A 9,351-nucleotide genomic window follows, 5' to 3' on the forward strand; every position below is an offset into this window, starting at 1 on the left:
ATAATATTATAAAGACATACCATGCTTCCTCTCAAAGTCTACTTGTGCAATGCATGAATGAAATCTCATACCCTAATTCATATTATGCAGAATCTCTTGAAGAACCATGCAATTTATGGTGTTGGAGTTTATCTAACCGACAACCATCACTTAATGTATGATACATCGTTATCAGCCCCACCCTGTTGGGATCACCTAAACCTTTCCGGAGAATAGGACCTAAACTATTAAGTGGATCCGCTAGTCTATTGTGAAAAGGCTTCATCTAAAAATTACGTCCCTTTTCTATCCTTGATGGCTACGTTATTTATGGAGACTTGAGTTAATATGAACTCACATCCCCATATTGGTGCTCAATTCTACTCCCAAAAATATACGTAGCTCATATGTTTTAAAATCAACTTCTTTTGTTATTTGAGTTTAGTGCTGAAAAACTTAGCTCAGAGGCTATCTTGAAAATCAAAGTTTCCCCTCTTACTTTATTTAGAAAGTGATTACTCTTTTATAAAAACTAGCCCAAAAGCTATTTGAAAATCTCAGTTTTCGTCCTTATTTAAATGTGAAAACATTTTGAATCTGTTTGGAAATACATATTCCCTATATACTACTTTGTAGAAAAGAACTTCAACTTTACTTTTTACTGAACTCAAAATTTAAGTCTTAAAATAAGGTTAAAACATTTGTAAAAGACTTTTGAAGAACTTTAAGAACTTGTCTTGACTTAACTCTTGACTTTGATCTTAACTGCTCTTGACTTGACTCTTAACTAATCTTAACTTGAACTTAACTGATCTTGACTTAACTCTTAACTAATCCTTCAATTGAATTATGAATTCAAAGATTATGATTTGTGTTTGGAAGGATCTCTTGTTGTTTAGGAATGATTTTAGATAGCTAAACATGAGAAAATACTGAAATACAGATTTGGAGGTGGGTCTGCAACGCGGAGACATAATTAAATTTTGATTTTGAAAATGTCTTTAAGGCAGACACCTCGTGTCAGCTCCGCGACGCAAAGCTGAAAATTTTAATTTTGGGGATCAGGCGCGCGACACACCACCATGCTCAGATATCGTTCAATGAATTTTCTTCTTTGTTTTCCACCTCCAATTTAATTACCCAATCTCGATTCTTTTTCTAAAATCACTTTTAGATACAGGTACCCAACAAATTTACCTAAGAACCTAACTTGAAACGGCTCTAAAACACAACGTAATAAACTCAGAAACTTCCCAACTCAAGCAATTTAAGAATAATATATGAATTCAAGAAAATAGACTTCAAAATCATCAATATTCAAACACTTTTAGAATGAATCCAAACTGAAGTAATATGCTTGACACGTGGGAGAAAGATCACAATGTTATGACAAACTCACATACCTGGTAGGGATTACCCCGACGAAATTCACAATCAAACTAGAATGATCCGAATCTTGTTTCTTCTCCTCTTTCCTCCTCTTATTTTCTCTTCTCTCAAAACCCTAACCTTTTTTTGGTAAAAATGTAAACTCACTAAGATTATCCAAAAATGAAATAAATTAATTGGATAAGTAAAAGAGCAAACTACCCTTTGAAAATTCGGATTTGGACATTTCCTTAATCCAACAACCCAACTTTTAAAGGGCATAACGCACTCATACAAACTCAGAATCGCGTAAACTTGGCGGCATTGGAAAGATCGTTACAGGAGCTTTCCAATCATATATGGAACTACACCAAACTCATCTTGAGTAGGCGATATGATCATTTGGAGTTGAGTAAAAACTGACTTTAACTTACTTAAAATTTTCAAGATTTCCTTATACTTTCCAAAAGTAATTATTTCCAGATTTTAATTCTTTCCAAAATAACTATCCAATTATAAGTTTCTTCCTAGTTATTTCAAATTGCGAGATGTTACAATATCTCTCTCTTGAAAACATTCGTCCTCGAATGAGATTTCTCTTACTAGGCTAAGGGTGTAACATCTAGTTCAAACACCTAACAAGCAAATGCAATTAACCAACATGCTCACTCATAATTTAAGGGATACTAAGAAAAAAATTAGTACATTGGTATGAAATTTTTACCGGATTCAAAGAGATGTAGATATCGTTTCTTCCTATCCTCTTTAACTTCTCAAGTAGCTCCTCTATCAACTGACTTCTCCACATAACTTTGACTTGATGCTACTTCATTTGTTCACAATTTGTGAACTTGGCGATCTAGATTCTGAATCGGAACCTCCTCATAAGATAAACTATCCTGGATATTGATGTTCGCAGTTGGTATGATAAGTTAAGTATCTCTCATGCACTCCTTTAACATGGAGATGTGAAACACGGGATGGATGAATTCTAACTCTTATGGTATTCCAATTCATAAGCTACCTTGCCAATCCTCTTGGATATTATGTAAGGACCAACATGCTGGGGATTGAGCTTCCCCATCTCATCAAATCTCGTAATATCTTTCATGGGCAAAACTTTTCAAGTGACTCAGTCATCTACGTCAAACTCTAATTCCACTCTCCTAAATCAATATAGGATTTTTGATGACTCCGCGTTGTTTCCAGTCTCTCTTGAATGCCTTTAATTTAATCCATAGCTTGATCAACTAACTTTGGACCTATGAACCCTGCTTCACCAACTTCAAACCATCCAAAAAGAGGTCTGCATCTTCTCCCATGAGCTTCATAAGGATCCATTTGTATTGTAATGGTAGTTATTCTTGTAAGCAACTCAATGTGAGATAGGTTATCATCCGAATTACCCTTGAAATCAATCACACAATCTACCTCGATACCTCAAAACACTATCTCCCCCTTGTTTAGAAGCCATCAGTTTTTTTTCTTTGCTTATGAACATTTGCCTTTAATTCAAACAAGATAGGGTCTTGGTCTTGCTCGCCTTTATCCTCTTTCACTTATGATGACTCAATCCCATTTGTCACCACGATTCCTCTTTCTATGGAATTCATTAATAAATCTCCTAATCGTGCAAGTCTATGCACATCCTTTTGCTAACTCTTTCTTACCTTCCTCAAAATAGGTGGTACTACCCATAGACAACTGTTCAAGGCATCAACAACAACATTAGTCTTATATGAATGATAAAGAATACTCATGTAATAATTTTTGAGTAACTCTAACCATACTCTTTGTATAGGATTAAACTCTTTCTAACTAAACACAAACTGAAGACTCTGGTGATCGGTGAACACATCCTTATGAGTACCATAAAGCTAATGACACCATATCTTAAAAGGTGAATACTACAACAGCCAACTCTAAGGTATAGGTTGGGAATTCTTCATTAAGGCATAAACTATAATTTTGTCATTCTATATTAACACACAACCCAACCATCTTTAGATGTATCACAATACACCAAAAAAGCTTGAATACCTTCCGATATAGTCAAAATTAGGCAGTAGTCAATTTTTTTTAATTTCTTAAAAGTTTTTCCCACAAGCTTCAGACCATTGAAACTTAACTGTAGACACATAATTTTTCAGCGAACTTAAATTTTACACCATTTTTAAAACTTAAATATTTTATAAAAATCTGAATTAATTATTTTTGATTTTATTTTAAAGAATTAGAAAACAACAAAAACATAATCATAATTTGTGTAAGTTTTAGTATTATTATTCTTTTTATTTGTTTAAAAAAGAAATGAAAAGTTACAAAAATGTACATATTTCTTTTAATTAAGAGTTAACAAATAAACTAGTTATTTTTATTTATTCTTAAATTTATATTAATTTAAAATAATTAAGTAATAATTTTAATTATTATAATTTATATTTATATATACCTACACACTACCCCACTAACCCACTTCCTCACACCATGTCACGTCCGAGACCACACCCTAGAAGATATGACACTATCGTAGAGCAACCGGCGTACTCGACCTCTCGGAGGTCTTGTACAAACCCTTTCCTATCGTTCATCGGATATAAACATCTGAAAAGTAGTGCGGAATTAAAACTTTTCATGAACATTCTATAAGTCCTTAAAATATCTTTTATATAAAACTCATAGGAAATACGAAGTCTCATTTTATCAAATCTTAGACACAAGAATACTTTGGGACACGGCTCATACAATACGAATATAGAAATACTTAGTCTATTACAATACTTCAATAAGATAAATAAAAGACATTTATGCCCTCTAGTCAAATGAGGACATACTTCACTTCACTTGAATGATACTACGATCCAAGTCTTCTTCCCAAATGCTCATTACCTACCAACCACTGTTGAGATATATAAAAACATGGAATTAGTACAACCACATGTACTAAGTATGTCATAATGCATAAAAATCATGAAAACGGACATTTATTGAAAACATGCTCTTTTTCATTAAAACATCATATCATAATCATAAGAATAACATTAACAACTTAGAAACACATAAGAAATCACTTGGACCATTCATCACATTTTTAGGAGCAACATTACAGTAAATTACTTCACTATACAGTGAACTTCTTCACTATTACGGTGAAGTTTTCACAACATCACAGCGAACTCTTCCTAGCATGCAAACCTCCCATTAGAAGCTATCCTAAGGCTCACTTAAGTAAGACAAAGAGAGACCGCTCATACAACCTCTCTAGGCACACCTAAATGATCCTTAAGATAGCCTATAATGAATTATACACACTCATAATACACCAACACAAGAACATGAGATTTCTCTTACCAAAGGTGATTTTAAGTCTCACTTGAGTGAGTTGTGAAGCGACCGCCCATAAAATCCCTTACGCACACACACTAAAGAGATCCCATAGACTACCTAAGATAGAGTCATTCTCCCTTAATACAACAACGTATAGATGATATGACATTCTCCTTCTAAAAGCTATCAAAAGACTTACTTAAGTAAATGAAGAAGATAACGTCTATGATTGACCTCTTCAAGATTACCTAAGTAATCCTTAAGACTACTTAAGGCTTAGATCATGTCTACACAATCAACCAACTTCCCTAACTAGAGTTATTCTTAAGACTTATCTAGGTAAGATACGGAGTGACCATTCCTATGCCCCCTTCACACCTTAACTACTTTAGATAAGTACTTATTAATTTAACATACTTTCTTAACTTAAGCCATTACATTCATCAGTTCATTTAAGACTCATTCATCACATAAGGACATTCAAGTAACGGTCTTGGACAAAACCTAAGGACTCACTAACTAACATCTTCAAATCCTATGGTACAATGTCTAGATAGCGTCCCATACCACCACCTAAACTTCTCAAATACTAGTAGGTATCCCATATGATGAGAATAGACAATAGCCGACACAGACCATGGTAGCAAAGTATGGAATCTGGAGTGATAACCTACACCGGTAGAGGGTGTTCTACTTGTCAATGGTAGAACTTGGACACATCCCATGTAGGCACATGGTTAAGGTATATGAAGGGCGTTCTTTATACTCTAGTCTCATTTGTTAACTATAGCTACTTCCATTACCATACTCACTCGGTGCTATCCTTTGTTCTCATAGAGTAATTTACGTTAAAGGTTCATATAAAGGGGTTCCATATCAAGTTCATAACTCAATCACATTTACCCTACCAAAGAGGTCCTCTAGGGCTACCTTACAATGGCGAAAAGAAGCTCATAATGACTTTCCTAAGGATTGATATGATGTCATTCCATCCAACCAACCTTAAGTCCGTCATTCATTGCAAGAAGGATACCATTACGACTTTCGACTTCAAGGTTCATAACCTTACCACTAGGTTTAACGTTTCACATAAAGGACCCTCTTAACATCATTCAAGGTCTCATGTCATTCATATATAAAAGACTAAGAGGCTTTAGCATCCTAAGTCAAGACATCTCATATTAAAATTCACACATGCATCAAGTAAGGGACACAAGTCTACCACACAAGACAAGTCTACCACATAAGACACACTAGAACTTCACTTTATCACATATCGCATATCATATTCAAGAAACACAGAGGCACAACCTTCATCACCTTTATATCACCCTATACACTACTATAACATAATCAATATAGCCATAGTAAGACTCAATAACCAATTAGGACGAATCAACATCAACCCTAAGACTACATACATAAAGCTATAGTCATACCTAACATGATTATCTGATATCAATAAAAGAACACATACTCTCACATTACTTCACATGTAGATATATATGATCATACTTCACATAAATCAACTTCACAAATCATTATAGTACTTCAAGTAGTGTCGACAAGGCCATGATCATCATAATACATAAAGTAACACCAACAAGGACACATTAATTGCAATTAAAGCACATAGCACAACATTATTGAAGTATAATTAAGATAAATTAAAGATAATTTAGAGCAGCATACCATCAATACCATAAGGCCCTTACCTATGGCCATGAACATCGGTTTAATATAAAAACTATGATACTCAATGAATCTAGGTCAATTCAATATAGATTGATAAATCTAAGAAAACTTATACATCAATTGAATACATTTCTTATATTATTCAATAGCCCACCGAAAACAACATTATAACTCATAAGCGTTGACACAATATCGCTTAACCCATAAAGTAGTCAAAAATTAGGGTTCATCAATTACATGGGTTCATATGTTAATTGAGTTAAAATCATCTAATTAATAACAATTCAATCAATATACAATGCTTTAAAACTTTTAATGCAAGAAACCATAGATAAATCATAAAATTGGACAATTCATCTTTGAAAACTTTAGAAAACTCTTTGAATGTTAGGCTCCTTGATGAATACAGTTTCAAGAATAAAAAACCATACCTCAATAAATCTAATCCTCCAATTTGATGAAGAATCACCTCTCAAATCTCCAGTCCAATTCCTTCCTTGAGTTTTGACTCCAATGGAGTTCTAGAGAATTTCTAAGGGAATTTGGGTTTTGATTTTGAAGAATGAAGTCTTCTAAGTGTTAAAGGCTTATAAGCATGTTTAAAATACCCAAAAGACCCCCAAGTAACCTTTTTTTGTCTTATATGGACGTGTGGTGAATTTACAACTTCACCCCTAAACATTACAGTAAGTTGCGCGGAAACAACCTCAACCAACGAGTGGCCATCGACGACCCGTTTCCCATCCAATGGACTGTCTTGTTGGTCCATGGTTTGGGACTGAGGCTGGTCTTTGGATTTTCTCCTCCCACGCCTAAGTGTCCACCCACGACACCCATCGACGGAGCGTCGACTGTCCTACGAACCGTCTACTGCCTCCGCCGTTTGGGGCTGTCTTGGCTCAAGGAAAAGGGTCCTTCCTCAAGGACCCTTGGTTGATCCTTGTGGACTTTCATTCGGACGTTTCAAACCAAATATGTTTGTATACAAGTTTAAGACCTACCACATCAATTTCATCCAAAATGAACATGTAAAACTCGATGAAACATGCCAAGACACACAAGGTCATTTCAAGGGAAACCTTTCAAACATCATGGACGTTCTTGGACGTTTGAGCTCCAAAATTCACAAAACATGACACACTACATATAAACACTATAATATCTCATATAAGGACCTCATTAACTCATAAAACACACATATAAGCATATAAACACATATGAGGCACATAGGTGACTTAGTCGTCGAACATCTTGGTCGTCCCTTGACATTTCACTTCCAAATCACTTAAACTCTAGAAACTGCCTCAATACCACATTATAGACCACTTTAGAAACTTAGACCATCATGACAACCATGTTAGGCTCTAGCTTCACCTAAGTCATTTTCAAGGTATTACACACCACATCTACCCACTAACGCACGAGTCCACTACATACACTACTATACAATACACATTTATACACTTTCAAAGTAAAACAACAAAAGGAGGACACACAATCTGCACAGAAAAAACAGAAGAAAAAGAAAAAAATCAAAAACAACAATCTACAAGAAAGAAAAAAAATATACACGAGAAACCAAAGAGAAATACCAAAAGAAAAGGAAAACAAAGCTGTAAAAAAACACACAACATAAAAAGAAGACGAGCAATTAGAAAAAAAATAATTAAAAAAATCAAAACATCATTTCAATTTCTTCCAACCCACATTTAGAGGTTTTGAGTTCGAGGTTCTGAATTCGTGGTTTCTTATTTAGATTGTTTTCTTTTCGTGGAATTTTCGCAAAAGGTACCATGTAATTTTATTGTGTAATTTAATTTCATGGTTATACAAGCATTGGTTGCAGTATATTAAGGTCGTCAAATTTCACATGTTTTAATATGAAATATGTTCAAAATTTTCATATCCACTTCATGTCATATCTTTTATATTGTTAGATTTAGTGTAATTTTGTTTTAATAGCACGTAGTTTATTTCATGTTTAAACAACCTATAGTTTATTATACATTTAAGTAACACTATTGTCAAGTCTATTCTTATTTTCATTTTTTAATGATATGTGTAGTTATGGCTCAATAAATTAAAATGATGAAAATAATTAATGACAAAGATTTATTACGCAAAGATGTTAATTTTAGTTAGTACTTTTCTATTTATGTTAATGACGTAAAAAAAAGATTAAAAGGTTAAAAAAAGGAAATATATATATATATATATATATATATATATATATATATATATATATGAAAATAACAAGGGATAATGCACAAGTACCCCCTCAACCTATGCCCGAAATCTCAAAGACACACTTATACTAGAATAAGGTCCTATTACCACCTGAACTTATTTTATTAATAATTTTCTACCCCTTTCGGCCTACGTGGCACTATCTTGTGGGCCCAATGCTGGTTGGCTTTTTTTTTCAAGTTAGTGCCACGTAGGCCTAAAAGGGGTAGAAAATTACTTATAGAATAAGTTAAGGAGGTAATAGGACCTTAGTATAGTATAAGTGTGTCTCTAGAATTTCGAGCATAGGTTGACGGTGTACTTGTGCATATTCTCAAATAACAATAATAAAATAAAAGATAGAAGTTGAAAAGAAAGAAGAAGAAGAAGAAGAAGAAGAAGAAGAAGAAGAAGAAGAAGAAGAAGAAGAAGAAGAAGAAGAAGAAGAAGAAGAAGGAAAACGTAATAATAATCAACAAAGTAAAGTTAAAACAAAAAAAAGTGAAAATCAATTTTTAAAAAAATATAAAAGGAAAAGATAATGAGAAAGAAAAACGTAGTCTAAAAAACTACAAAATAACGTGCACATAAAATAAAACCAAAAAAAAGGAAAAAATAATATTTTCAAAATATTGGTCTTAACTTTCTTAACATTTTTTTCTGAAACTATGCATAAATTCTATAAAATTTTACCTCATATTATAATACAACTATCTATTTTTTTTAAAAAAAAATCCACTAAAAAGACAATATTAA

The sequence above is a fragment of the Solanum lycopersicum genome, chromosome 9 (genome assembly GCF_036512215.1).
Source record: "Solanum lycopersicum chromosome 9, SLM_r2.1".
Lineage (NCBI taxonomy): Eukaryota > Viridiplantae > Streptophyta > Magnoliopsida > Solanales > Solanaceae > Solanum > Solanum lycopersicum.